This window comes from Camelus ferus, chromosome 27 (assembly GCF_009834535.1).
Source record: "Camelus ferus isolate YT-003-E chromosome 27, BCGSAC_Cfer_1.0, whole genome shotgun sequence".
NCBI lineage: Eukaryota > Metazoa > Chordata > Mammalia > Artiodactyla > Camelidae > Camelus > Camelus ferus.
Window position 1 is genome coordinate 10,757,199 of NC_045722.1, and position 13,163 is coordinate 10,770,361.

Genomic DNA, 13,163 nt, shown 5'->3' on the forward strand with positions numbered 1-13,163 from the left:
GCACCAAGAGTCTTTTGCCAGTTTCTAATGTCTCATTCTTAGTGCCCGACCCTTTCAGGCCCTGCCAGTCTCTGTGTATTGCTTAGTTTCTAATTTTATTAATAATATTTTTAATGTCCACAAGTTTTCTCAATTTGAAATTTTTTTAACTGAGGTAAAATTTATACAATGAAATGCATAAATCTTAAGTACACATATCAGCGTTTCAACAAATATATACACCATTATGTATACATTTAAATTTTTAATTTATTCAATTTCTTGATCTCCAGTGGTCGCTGTGAGAAAAAAGTGAAAGACTGAAATGGACCCCTCCTCCCCCAAATTACTTTCTTTCTAAGGGTACCCTTCTGTGACATCTTTGTCTTTTCTGGCCTTTGATCTATTATTCTTGTCCATAGAATCACAAATTAGTTGTGTCTGATAAAAGGCAATGGTTATTGCAGATAATTGCGTATAACCTGTGGGCAGATACATTTGCACGTATTTATAAATTCATTTAAGCATTCCTTTTCTGCCTACATAAGTGTACATGTAGTTCTTTGAATTCTCTTGTGAGCTTTTGTTGTGAACTATTGTAACATGTTATTGGTTCCCTGATTAATTAATGAGTTAAATAAAATCTTTGACACATGTTCATTTTATACCTGAAGAGAGTCATAATTATGTCCTCTTTAAAAATTTATCTTTGAACATCACCCATTTTCAAGGCATGGGTTAATAGATTATAGCCTGGAGACAGTTTATTTTCAAGGTCACACTGAACTTATTTAAAAAGTCCAGGACAAGACCCAACAGTTCATAACTATGAATTATCCAGAAAAGTTAGAAATACTTCTTGTGCTCTGAAAACAGAAAGAAATGTATTCATGAACATTCTCAAATTTCCAATAAAACAAGGTGGAGTCCATACACTGTAGTCTTTCTGTTTTGTTTGTTTGTTTGTTTGTTTCTGTTTTGTTTTTCCACCTCAGTTTCTTCTCAAGGTCTTAAAACTTGAGGACCAGTAAGCTGTTGGGGAGTTCCTGGAGGGCAAGCACTCTTGTCATTCACGTCCAGTAATGAGTTCCCAGTTGACTTAAAACATTAGTGAAATTAAGCAATTTCCCTAGTGATGTGAAAGTTTTTATACGTATGTAAGGGAATCCCTCAGGCCTCAAAGAGCAACAGGAGGGAGGAGACTCTCCCCAAGCTGGGCAGCCCAGGGCACTGAGGCCCAGTGTTTATGTCCCTCCTTCGTCTCCCTATCTTTTTCCCACTCCCCAGGCCAGTCAGATGGCAGAAACCAGGACAACAGGAGGGGAGAGAATGGCAGTGGGACTGGGGTGGGAGCTGTACTGGCTGGACAGGCCCCTCTGGCTCTTGAAGTGGAAGCAGGCTCCCATGTGGCCAGGTCTTGGGAGGTTGAGCAGCTGGAGGTGTAAGTCACTGGAGCAGAGGAGGTGAAAGGACCATGAGCGCAGGTGGTGAAGGTGGAATCAGCATGTATCCTGAAGTCACTGAGGGTGAGGGCAGGACATTGGGATGAGAGGAGCCTGGCAGCCATGTCCAAAGCCATCACCTAAGGCTGCAGAGCGTCCTGGAGCAGAGGTTCTCAGCTACCGTGTGGCTCCATCAGGTGGTGTGGTCATGTGAGACGAATGACCACAACCAGCATCAGGGAACTGTGCTTCCACTGAGTTGTGCCACCTTCCATGGAGCAGCTGCAACCCCAAGTCTGGATGGCAGTGCTGTGTGGGGAGCAAAGATTGGTAGGTGACAGTGGAGAGGCCGTGAGGCTGCTCTGCTGATGTGTAAGCATTGCTGGAGTTTGGGGGAGGTCAGTAAACACCTCCTCTCTTTCCCTCACCTGAGTTTATAATTAATTGATAGATGGATTCAGGTGGAATTCAGTCAGATGGTTTACTCCCTCATTCAACAAATATTTATTGAGTGTTCTTTATATGTGCCAAGACATGCTAATGATTCGGCAGTGAGCAAAATAGCAAAATCCCTACCCTCATCCAGCTTACACTCTGGCTGAAAGAGATGGACAATAAATTTAAATAATAAGTGAAGTACATGGTATGTTAGAATAAACTAAAGTAGAGAAGAGAAGTGGAGAGTGCTGGAGGTGTAATTGTGAACAAGAAAGGCCTTGCTGATAAGGTGAGAAGTAGGAAAAGACTGAAAGAAGAAAAGGGGCCATGCCTTGCTGATGTCTGAGGGAAGAGCATTCCAGGAAGTGCAAGGGCCCTGAGGTAGGACTGTCCGGCCTATTTGAAGACACTAAGCTAATCATGGTGGCCCTATTTTCCTTGCTAGTGACTGGTGTGAAGGGTGAACAGTGACACGATTCTGACCTAGGAGATGAGAAAGGTAACCTTCATGGGGGCTCCTGGGAACAGTTCCCATACTCTGAAGAGATGGTTTCATTCTGTCTATGGATTTTCCATAGCTGATGTGATGTCTGAAACTGTTGCAGCCATGTTGTGGTAAGATAGGGAGCCAGCTTGAGATGGCAGAGCAGAAAGAGAGAAAGAACCTAGGTCTTTGATGACATCAGAAAGCTACTGATGGTGCTGAACCTGGAGCTGCCGCAAGACTGTATCAGCTCTGGGTAACTTGGTATGTGTAGTGCAATGAATATGTGGGTTGACTATATAGTCTGTACATTAGTACATTACATGATAATCCAACTATTGTATTTTTCAATTAAAACCTTATGAATTGTTCACTAAACATATGAAAGGATTTGCAAACTCACCAATAATCCAAATACACACACAAAAACGAGATATCATTATATGACAACCAAATTGGCAAAAATTTTTTTAGAATGCTGGTAATACACAGTCTGATGAAGATCCAGAAAAATGACAACTTTCACAGACTGTTGGTAGGAATGCAAATTGAGGAAGCCTTTGGTATATGATTTAGCAGAATCTATTAATATTTCAAATAGGCATACTCTTCGAATCTCCTTTGAACTTCTGAGTATCTATCTTAGAAAAATATCCATGCATATAGAGGCATGTACACACTGGATGTAATATTTTAAAAAATAAAATCAACCTAAATATTGCTCAATGATGGAGTGATTAGGTTGCCTATGGTAAGGCCATATTGTTTAATTCTAAGTTTCTCATTGTTTACAGTGTTAAAAAAGAGATAACAGGGCCCAAATGGAGTCATTTGTGCTATGCCCACATCATCAAACCAAAATTTAATAGTTAACCTAATTGCAATTTTAATCTCTTGCAGGAATGTCATCTTAAGTGGTCAGTCTGAAGAACTTAAATAATTCCTGAAATTTCCTGGTCAACAGTATTGAGGTAATCTGTCTGATCGACCCCTTCCACCCCCTAAAGAAAGATAAGGTCATCTACTTCGTCCCTGGTACCTGCCTCCTTTGTCTACAAAAACCTCTTTTTCTGCTGCTCTTTGGGACTCATTTCTACTTGCTAGATAAGATGCTGCTTGATTTATAAATCGTTGAAAAAAACCACTTTGAACTTTACATTTACTCAGTTGAATTTTGTTTCTTAACGACAGTCGTTATGTTCTATAAAGTCTCTGCAAGCACTGAATTAGCAAATACAGAACCATTGCTCAGAGAGGAAATACAGGGTTAGATTCCTGGGAGCCTCTAGTCACAACATTTTTGTCACCAATCAACATATAACCTTGTTTTGTGTGTGTTTCTATTTAAAAAATCCTTATTTGGGGGGAGGGTATAGCTCAGTGGTAGAGTGTGTACTTAGCATGTATGAGGTCCTGGGCTCTATCCCTAGTACCTCCGTTAAAATAAAGATAAACAAATAAATCTAATTGCCTCTCCCCCCTAAAAAGATAACACTAACAATTTGCAGTGGTGGAATGCATGCTTAGCATGTACAAGACGCGGGTTCAATCCCCAGCACCTCCATTTTAAAAAAAAGACCTACTTTGGATTAAGACACCTTATTTAATACATATTTCTTACAAATGATTGATTGTGGGGTCTTTCAAAGATTTTAAAGGTGGGACTTTGGAGGCTATTTGCAGTATATGGGGTTCGCTTGCCAATGTCCTTGTAAAACAAGTTGGTCTCATCAGTAATGTAAACCTGCTCTTCCACACGACCTTTTTCCTGTATAACATTTGGCAGGTATTTAAAATTTTTTTCCATAGCCTCCTGATCTGCGGAATCAGGCTTGCCTGCAAATTTAACATTTTTCATGCCCTTATTGCCTTTTGAAATGTTTGAGCCAGCTAGAACTCACTGAAAGTATGTAACATTTTCCTGACTCAGTGTGACTGTAAATTTCTTTCTTTCAAGCCTCACAACAGTGCTGTCAGCTCTGCTGTTTTACTGCCTGTCATCTCATGAATCTACAAATTTATCCACTTTTCTATCTCCTCTATAGCTTCATCATGAGTTTTAGATGTCTTTAGTACTTTCTGGAGCAGCCTTACGTACAGATTGGCCAATTTCCTCTTGCTAAGTATAAGGTATTGCTGATTCACTAACAAAGAAGTCACAGCCAGGGACACTATGACTCGTGCCCAAAGGAAGCTTATCTAACACATATTTTCTCCATAAGTTATGTCACAGTCTTCTGGATCCTAGGAACATTAGATAGCACATCAGCACTACGCTTGGGGGTCATTTAAAAAGTGAAATCAATAACAAAAAAACACAAAAAACGTGGCATTGAATTGACCCAACAAAGGACACTCATTTGCAGTACGAGAGCTGAAGCAGGAAGGCAGAGCATGGCCTTGTTCAACCTCAGCTGGAAACATGCTAGTCAAGTGACTCAAGTTTTTTGCAGCTCTGCCCCTGTCCACAATGACCCTGAAAGTGCCATGAATATTGATTTGGGGGTTACAAATAAATGTTCGAGAGTAGGCAAATTTGCAAATATGGAATGAAGATGGACTGTACCTATGAAAAAGGATAAGGTAGATCAGTACAGATTTGCATAGCAGGATGCTGTGTTATGTTTTTAAGTGAAAAAAGAGAGTTACAGAACAACATGTATAAAGGTGAAAAAAGCAAATGCTCATAAGAGCCATGCAGTAACATGAAATGGTGAGGGGGGCCAGGGGAAGACATCTGGGAAGAGTGAGGACTGGAGAAGAGGAGGGTTCATCCCATCTGCGGGGGGCAGCCCACTGCTCAGTGCTAGTCAAGGCCAGTGTCAGCCCAGTGATACCTTATCTCCTAAGTTTTCAAGATATTCATGAAATATCCCAATTTAAAATGATGGCAACTAATTCCAAGAAGTTTAAAAATTCTCACAGGTCTCGCACCTTTGGGTAGGGTTTGTATTTCTGGTAGAGAGAATTCGACTGTGGCCACTGAGTTTTTGAGCTAGACCAAATCTCCTCTCCCATTCAACAACCTGTCAAGTGAAAAGGGCGATTGTGTGGTGCAAAACTGACTCGTGGGACCCAGTCTAGCAGGGAGGGGATTTCTCAGAGAAGGAGGGCGTGGCCTTGAGGGGGAGTGGCCTTAAAGGGCGTCCACAGGTGTAACTACAAGTTTATAGGCCCTGTAAGTGCTGGATCTGATGGAACATGTTAGTTCATCAGGGAGGTAGCAGAGCCAAGTAGCCAAGATCTGGGGTTTTGGTGTGTGACAAACTATCCCAGTTTGTCCAGGTCTGAGGGAGTTTCCAAGATCTGGGCTTTCAGTTTTAAAACCAGGATAGTTTTACAGGGTTTTCCAGGATGTGGGATATTCTCTGCTAAAACTGGGAAAATTCCAGGCAAGTCAGGATGAGTTGTGCCTCCTAGATTTTGGAGTTAGATTTGGTTTTGAATCCTGGCTCAGCAGCTTTAGCTGTGCGACCTTGGGCAAGTCACTTTATCTCTTATCTCTTACACCTCAGTTTCCTCCTTGTAAAATGAGGATAATAATTGTTACCACTTCATAGAGTGAGATAAGCACTTAGCACTCAAAAAATTAGGCAATTGGGTACTAATACACATGGTTAAAAAATAGAAATAAAATGAACAGTGAAAATTAAGTCTCACTCCCACTTCCATCCCTCAGGACACAGGCCCCCAGTTCTCCTTCCCACAAGTAACCACTCTTAGCAGTTTCTTGTGTAGCCTTCCAGAGGTAGTCTGTGAATTATAGGAATATGGATACGGATCCTATTTTTAATATAAATGTTAGTAGACTACACATTATGTTTGCTCATAGCTTTTTTTTCCCCATGTAATATATCCTGGAAAGCATTCCACATCAGAACATTAGATCTGCCTCATTTTTAATGATTGCATAGTATTTCCTGACATGGGGATATTATAATCCATTTAGCTGGTCTCCTATTGATGGGGTTGTTTCTAGTCTTTTGTTAACATAAACATTATGACAAATGATATAATATTATCTTGTATATACAACTTTGTGCATTTTCACAGGTGTGTCTGTAGGATAAATTTCTACCGACATGGAAATGCTGGGTCAAAGGAACTATTATTATTATTAATTATTATTATTGCTATTGTTAATCTCTAACAAGTCAGATATTGGGCCCACTCTTCTCTCCTAAGGGCAGATAGGAGCTGTTTACCTAAGCATAAAGAGATTTATCTCTAGGGGAGAGGGTATAGCTCAATTGATAGAGTGTGTGCTTAGCACGTACGAGGTCCTGGGTTCAATCCCCAGTACCTCCATCAAATAAATAAATAAACTTAATTACCTACATCAGTTTTTTTTTCATTTTTCATTTTTATTAGGTAGAATCATTACAATTTGACTGCACATATACAATATATTGCATGTAAATACACGTACACAATATACTGCACAAATAAACCTAATTACCTCCCTCAAAAAATTTAAAAAAAAAGACATCTATACCTAACATCTTTTGTGAGTAAAACATCATTATGTCTTGATACTGATGTCTTGGAAAATTCTAGAATGCTTCTGCTACCTCTCCTCTTCTTTCACACCCTCCTTCTTTCCCTGTTCACATTGGTACATGGCTCTATTCCCACAAAATTCCCCAAATCCATCCCTCAGCTGACGTTGAGACGGCGCTTCAGTCTGGGTTCCTTAGAAAACAGGACCTGAGGCAAAGTTTATACACCAGCATTTTACGGGGGAGTGTATATTCCCAGCGAGGCAGGAGTGAGTGGAAAAGGAGAGTAAATGAAAGAGGAGGAGCCAATATAAGAGCAGGCATTACTGTGCTGGCCAATGCTTTTGCAACACAATTGCTTCCTGGGAATCACAGGACATCTTTGAGAAGCCAGGTAAAGCCTCTGCATCTCTGAGCACTCTGTGGCAGGGGCCCACTGTGTGGGGAAGGGGCAAGGAGGAGAGATACACTTATCTATAGGCGCCCTTCTTCCCCTTGACAAAGTTTGCCCCTCATTGTGTCAACTCTTCCTCTCTTATGAGTTGAGCAGCCCTACCTGGCAGCCACAGAGAAAGCTTGGAACCCAAGACAGCAGTGGCAGCCTCTGTGGCCAAATGCCGGCCTGCTGGGCGAGTCAACGTGCAGCTGTGGATTGTGAGGTGGTCCACTGAGTCTCTCACATCAGCAGCAATAGGGAACCCACCTGGCAGAGGATGGAAGCACAGATGCTGGTATGAGGCCAGGCACTGTTGTTTCATGTCCTCATGTTACATGAGGAACCTGGAGCAGCCACCACAGAGTGAGTCACTGCTAACATTCTGGCCAGAAAGCAAGGCAAATGTAATGGCGCATAAAGGGAGTCTGGTACAGATGGCAACGTTGCCATATTTCACTGACCCTGACATGCACGTTATTACCTTTTAGCATCACTGAAATCAGGATGCACCTTACAATTGACAGCATGTCAGACTTTAACTGGGAGTTTCATTCCCTTTCTTGCTGATACTTAAGTGGCATGTTAGATGAAACATGTTAATTTGTTTAGGCTGATGTGTATTGACATGTCCCTTGATATCATGAGCCCAGAAATGTTCTCACAAAGAGAGCACTCCCATCTCCTGTGGGAAAGACCCATGAAAGGAAGAGCAGTTAGCAAATTCATAAATCAGGGGATCTCATATTTCCATTGTCAGTAATAAGCATTCCTTATGATTAACATGACCATTTGTTACTTATAGGGATCAGTGTCTGAAAATGTTTGCTGAGGTCCAGTCCAGGCTGTGAAACAGAAGTTCTTTCATGGGATCATGGTTAAAGGCTTTAACAAAGGCAGAACTCCTTGCTAAAGATTAATAGATACCTCATTAGCCTCGACAAGAGAAGTGTAACAACATGATTCCACTCTTTTTTCTCATTTTTTGTTTTAAGTGTATATATGTATTGAGTGTGTTTAGCCAGTATGTTCAAGGTGTGTGTTTATATTAATATCCTAAATTGTGATGCTCTAAAGTGCAGTCTTTAGAGTCTACATCCTCACTTCTCAAAGTGCTAACCTTGAACCAGCAGTGTCAGACAACACCTGGGAAATTCCTAGAAATGCAGAATCCCAGGTCCCACTCTGGACCTGCTGAATCAGAATGTGTATTTAAAATGCAAGCTCCCGCACCAACTGCTGAGTGAATAAACAAAATATGGTATATCCACACAACAGAATATTATGCAGCCATGGAAAGGAATGAAGTACTGATACATGCTGGGATGTGGACAAGCCTTGAAAACATTATGTCAGGTGAAAGAAGCCAGGCACAAAAGGCCACATATTGTATAACTCCATTCATATGAAATGTCCATGGTAGGCAAATCCATAAGACAGAAAGCAGATTAGTGTTTGCTTAGAGAATGGGAGAAGGATGGCCTTGGGAGTAAGGGGTTTCTTTATGAGGTGATAGAAATGTTCTGGAATCTGGTAGTGGAGATGGTTGCCCAAGATTGTGAATATACTAAAAACCACTGAGCTGTACATTTACATTTTTTGAATATTATGTTACATGAACTTTATCTCCAAAAAGGTTTTTAAATGAAGCCAAATATAGCTCATTGCTTGCAACCTTTAAAAAGTTCATATATTGTTTCCTTTTGTTCCCACAGGATAGGAAAAGAAAATACTGCTTAAATCATTATGTTGGAAAGAAATGCCATCTGTTATTTATTGTTCCCCAAGTAGTACAGTTTAAAAATCTGTTGGATTTATTTTGGATCATCCATGTAAGTGAATGTAAAGTAAAAGCTCCCCTGTAAATATAGCGCTGTCGTTAACATCATTGAAGGAAAAGTGATCAAAATAATAAAAGGTGTTTAAAAGTGAAAATTCGGAGAAAAAAAAAAAGCTCACTCCCCGGGTGATTCATATGCACGTTCATGTTTGAGAGCCGTTCTCTAAATCCCACCTCCTTGACTCCAAGCCCTCAGTGTCCCTCCCCACCCTCATCTGGAAAATCTTTCCTTTTTTTTTTTCTTGGAATCCCCAGACGTGGCATCATTGTTTTGCTCATCCCATGTCCCCCATCCTCCTCCTCGCCCCTGGCCCATCTGCAGCAGACCTGAGTCAGAGCTGCTCCACCAAAGAGGACTGCCAGTGACCAAGGTCTCCGTCAGCCGCTGTTCTCCGTTTCTCAGTCTACTGTCGTAGGGTAGCAGACGAAATAAGCCAGATGCCAGACTGTTCCCCAAATTGTCTTTCTCTTCTCCTCCCCAGGCCCCTCTGCATCAAAAATCTACTCTCTCTTAAAAAAAAAAAAAAAAAATTTGTGGGGGAGGAGAGGGTATAGCTCAGTGGTAAATCATGTGCTTAGCATGCGCAAGGTCCTGGGTTCAATCCCCAGTACCTCCATTAAACAAATATATAAGTAGACCTAATTACCTTCCCCTCCAAACAAGCAAACAAACATACAAACAAACAAAATCTCTCTCCTCCTTGGAATAAAAAAGGAAAAGATACCAGGTGCCCATACACTAGAGAAGAAATGGAGTAGGGAAAGAAAGGAAGGAGTCTCCCCTCCTCCCCAGAGATAATGTGAACTCTAGCTTCTGCCAAAATTTTCTATCGCACACATCCACACACAGACATGCAGTAAAATATTAACAGTGTTTTTTTAGTGAATGATAGGATTTCTCTCTTCTTTTTACTTATCTACATTTCTAGTTTTTCAAAAATGAGTGAATGCATATTACTTGTATACTCATAAAAGTAAATAAGGAGTGTTCTGTTAGAGGAAATAGGAAATTCCCCCATGGTGATGGAATATGTGATTTCCACATGCATTTTTAAATAGAGAATTTCTGTCTTGCAAAAATTAGCCTCTGAGGGTCACAAAGCCTTCCTCATACGGTTCACAGTACACAGAAAAGTCTTTTATTAGGGATGTCGAGTTACCAGAGACAGGAAATGAAGTTGGTTCCCAGATCTTGGCAGGAGGTGGTGGTGAGGGCCTCTAGAAATCTCAGGCCTCCCTCCAAACAAGGACATGCCAAACTCAATCTTCTATAAAGAGGGACTTCTTAAGAAAACTTCCTCATTACTATACCAATTGGCAATAATCCCTGCCTCCTCCTTTTTTATCACGTAGATCTAGGCATTGGATGCTTTGTTTTGACTCTACCAAGGAGCTGAATTGGTTAATTATCCTGGTAGTGATATGGCTTAAAAGGGCTTAAAATAATTTTGCTATTTTTAAAATTATTAACTAGGATGAAAGTTGCTCATTTTGTTTCTAATTTTATTCCCTTCTATGTGAGTTATCTGAACTTTTTTCACTGAGTAAGTTTAAATGGGTCATTCTAAAATATGGCATAAAAATTAATATGTTTATTGGGGAATATTTAAAATACAGATGAGTAAAAACTATTTCTATGTTTATGTGTATATACGTGTGTGTATGTGTGTGTGTGTGTGTATAGACATTCTTGGATATTTTTTTAAAAATAGAAATGATGCATTAGGGGAAATTTTAAAATTTCAAGTGCCTGAACTTTACCACTCAAACTAGCTTAGTCAAGAAAAGAATATTTATTGACTCATAAAACAAACCTAAGAAAAGTCAGGGTTATTTCTGGCCTTAGTGACCAAAGATTCAAATATTCTCAGGACTGCCTCCTGGCCTGTGCTCCCGCCCCCGTCTCTGCCTGCACTTCATTCTCTCAGACTGCAGCTCGGCTGCTGGGAAACTTGGCTGCCAGAAGCCTGCAGCTTCACATCTTCCCATGTTCACCTCCAGACAGGAAAAGGTCTTTTTCCTTTAGTTCCAGCTCAAAAAGTCCCAGGGAAAGTCCCTGACAGGCGGAGCTTCAGTTACCTGCATGCTCCTTGATAAATCGTCATGGGCAAGGTGGCCTGGTTCTGTGACTGCCTCAGTGCTGGTCATTGCCACCTCTAATCTGAACCCTGTGATGGAGGGAAGGTCATGTAATGAGATGGCAGGTCCCATCTGAACCCCTGGTGCTGTTTTATAATGTCAGCTCAGCTGCTGTTTCCCATAGAAGGGTATTTGCTGGCAGACAAATGACAAATATTCACTACATACAGACATACATACATACATACAGAGGACACCTGGATCCTTGAGGTCATCCCAGAGTTCCTGTATGAGTCCTATATTGCACACTCTTGATCTCTTGATGCATGAGAAAAATAGCCGCTGATTTGGCTAAACCACAGTTGGTTGGGTTCCTCTCACATACGGCCAAGTGAGGTTCCTTATAGATGTTCTTCCAGGCAGCCATTAAAAGTAGACCAGGAAATGTATCATCAAGGAGGCAGGTGGGGAGTCATGGTAAAAACCCCAGAGAGGTTGAAAGAAAAGCTGAAATAAAGGAAATTGCAGCCTATTTATTTTTTGAACTGTTATAGGAGACTGACCCATAGAGCATCCCTATGTCAACTTGAGGGAGTCACAGCAGGGTGGCAAGGGCAGCCACAGATGAACTGAGCAGAAGGAGGGTCAGAGGGAGTGCCCAAGACTTTCTTGTTGCTATGTAGCATGAAGGGTTCCAGAAATCTCTAAGAAAATGTCCTAAAACTAGAGATTGTTCCTTGCTGTTCCTGCTAAGTAAAACTAGACATTTGTTTTAGTGGACAGAATTCCCCAAACTGCTATTGTGGTTATTTTGCAGATGACTACAATTACATAGCAAATACTAATGAAGATGCCCCTGGTTCTATGAAGAAAAGACAAAACATTACTTTGTATTTTTGTGTCTTTTATGGTTTATCTTCCCTATTGGGCTGTGAGTTTCATGAAAACAAGGATCATGTGTGATTCCTGTGGGTAACCACAGTCCCATAACAGTCTTGGGTACAGAACATTTCCAGTGAATATTTGCTAGAAGATGCACCATACATATTTGCTTAAGGAATGGTTGAAGGAGTCTTCCACATTAGCTCATTGGCTTGTAATTCTGAGGTTTTTACAGTCCATCACAACATGTACTTCCCTTTTTGTTTTTAAATTGCAGTAAATCAACACAGTACACATGCATTTTTTTCTTTGTAAGAAAAGGCTTCTATTATTTTTTTTAGGTAGGGCATCCCCACAACCAGACCCCCTCACTCCCAAAGTGAACCCTAGCTCTCACATAAGATCCAGGAGTTTCCACAGTTTGGACTCCAGTACCACTTTTCCTAGAGTACTTGATGCCCTTGCAGGCCTCCTCTGGCTATTATTAACAGATTTGTTAATCATTGGAAAGGGGATATGCCTTTGTGCTGCTAAAAGAAGGAAGCAGAACGTCTGTTTTCCACTAAAGTCTCCTGACTGGGGTTTGTTATGCCCAGTCTGAGTTGGCCTGGAACTTGGCCGGCTGCAGACACCATTCAGGCTCTGGCCGCCGTGGGGTAGGGCCAAGGACCGGGCGAAGGAGGCTGGACAGCAGGGTCAGCGCTACGAGATGCTGCGCGCTCTGGAACCGCTAGGTGCCAAAGCGCGGGAGATACCGTGGTTTGTACAAGGCTGCTCCGCGCTAATCAGGTGAGGCCCGGAGGTTCGCATCTGCAGATCCCTCTCTGGGTGTACTGTCTCTGGATCTCCTTCTTAGCTCCGAAGAGGCGGTTCCAGTGGTCAGGTAGCTTGGCAACTGGGTTTAGCACTTGTCATCGCTGGGAACTGGGGGGGGGGGGGGGGGGGCGCGGTGGGCGGGTTCCCAATCCTTTGAGGTCTTGCTCAGGACTACATTTCCCAAAAGGCTCCGCGGTGATTGAAGGCTCTATTAGCCTATGGACGGGGAAGATGTCTCGTCATAGACACTGAAAAGCCAATGGAAAGAGGA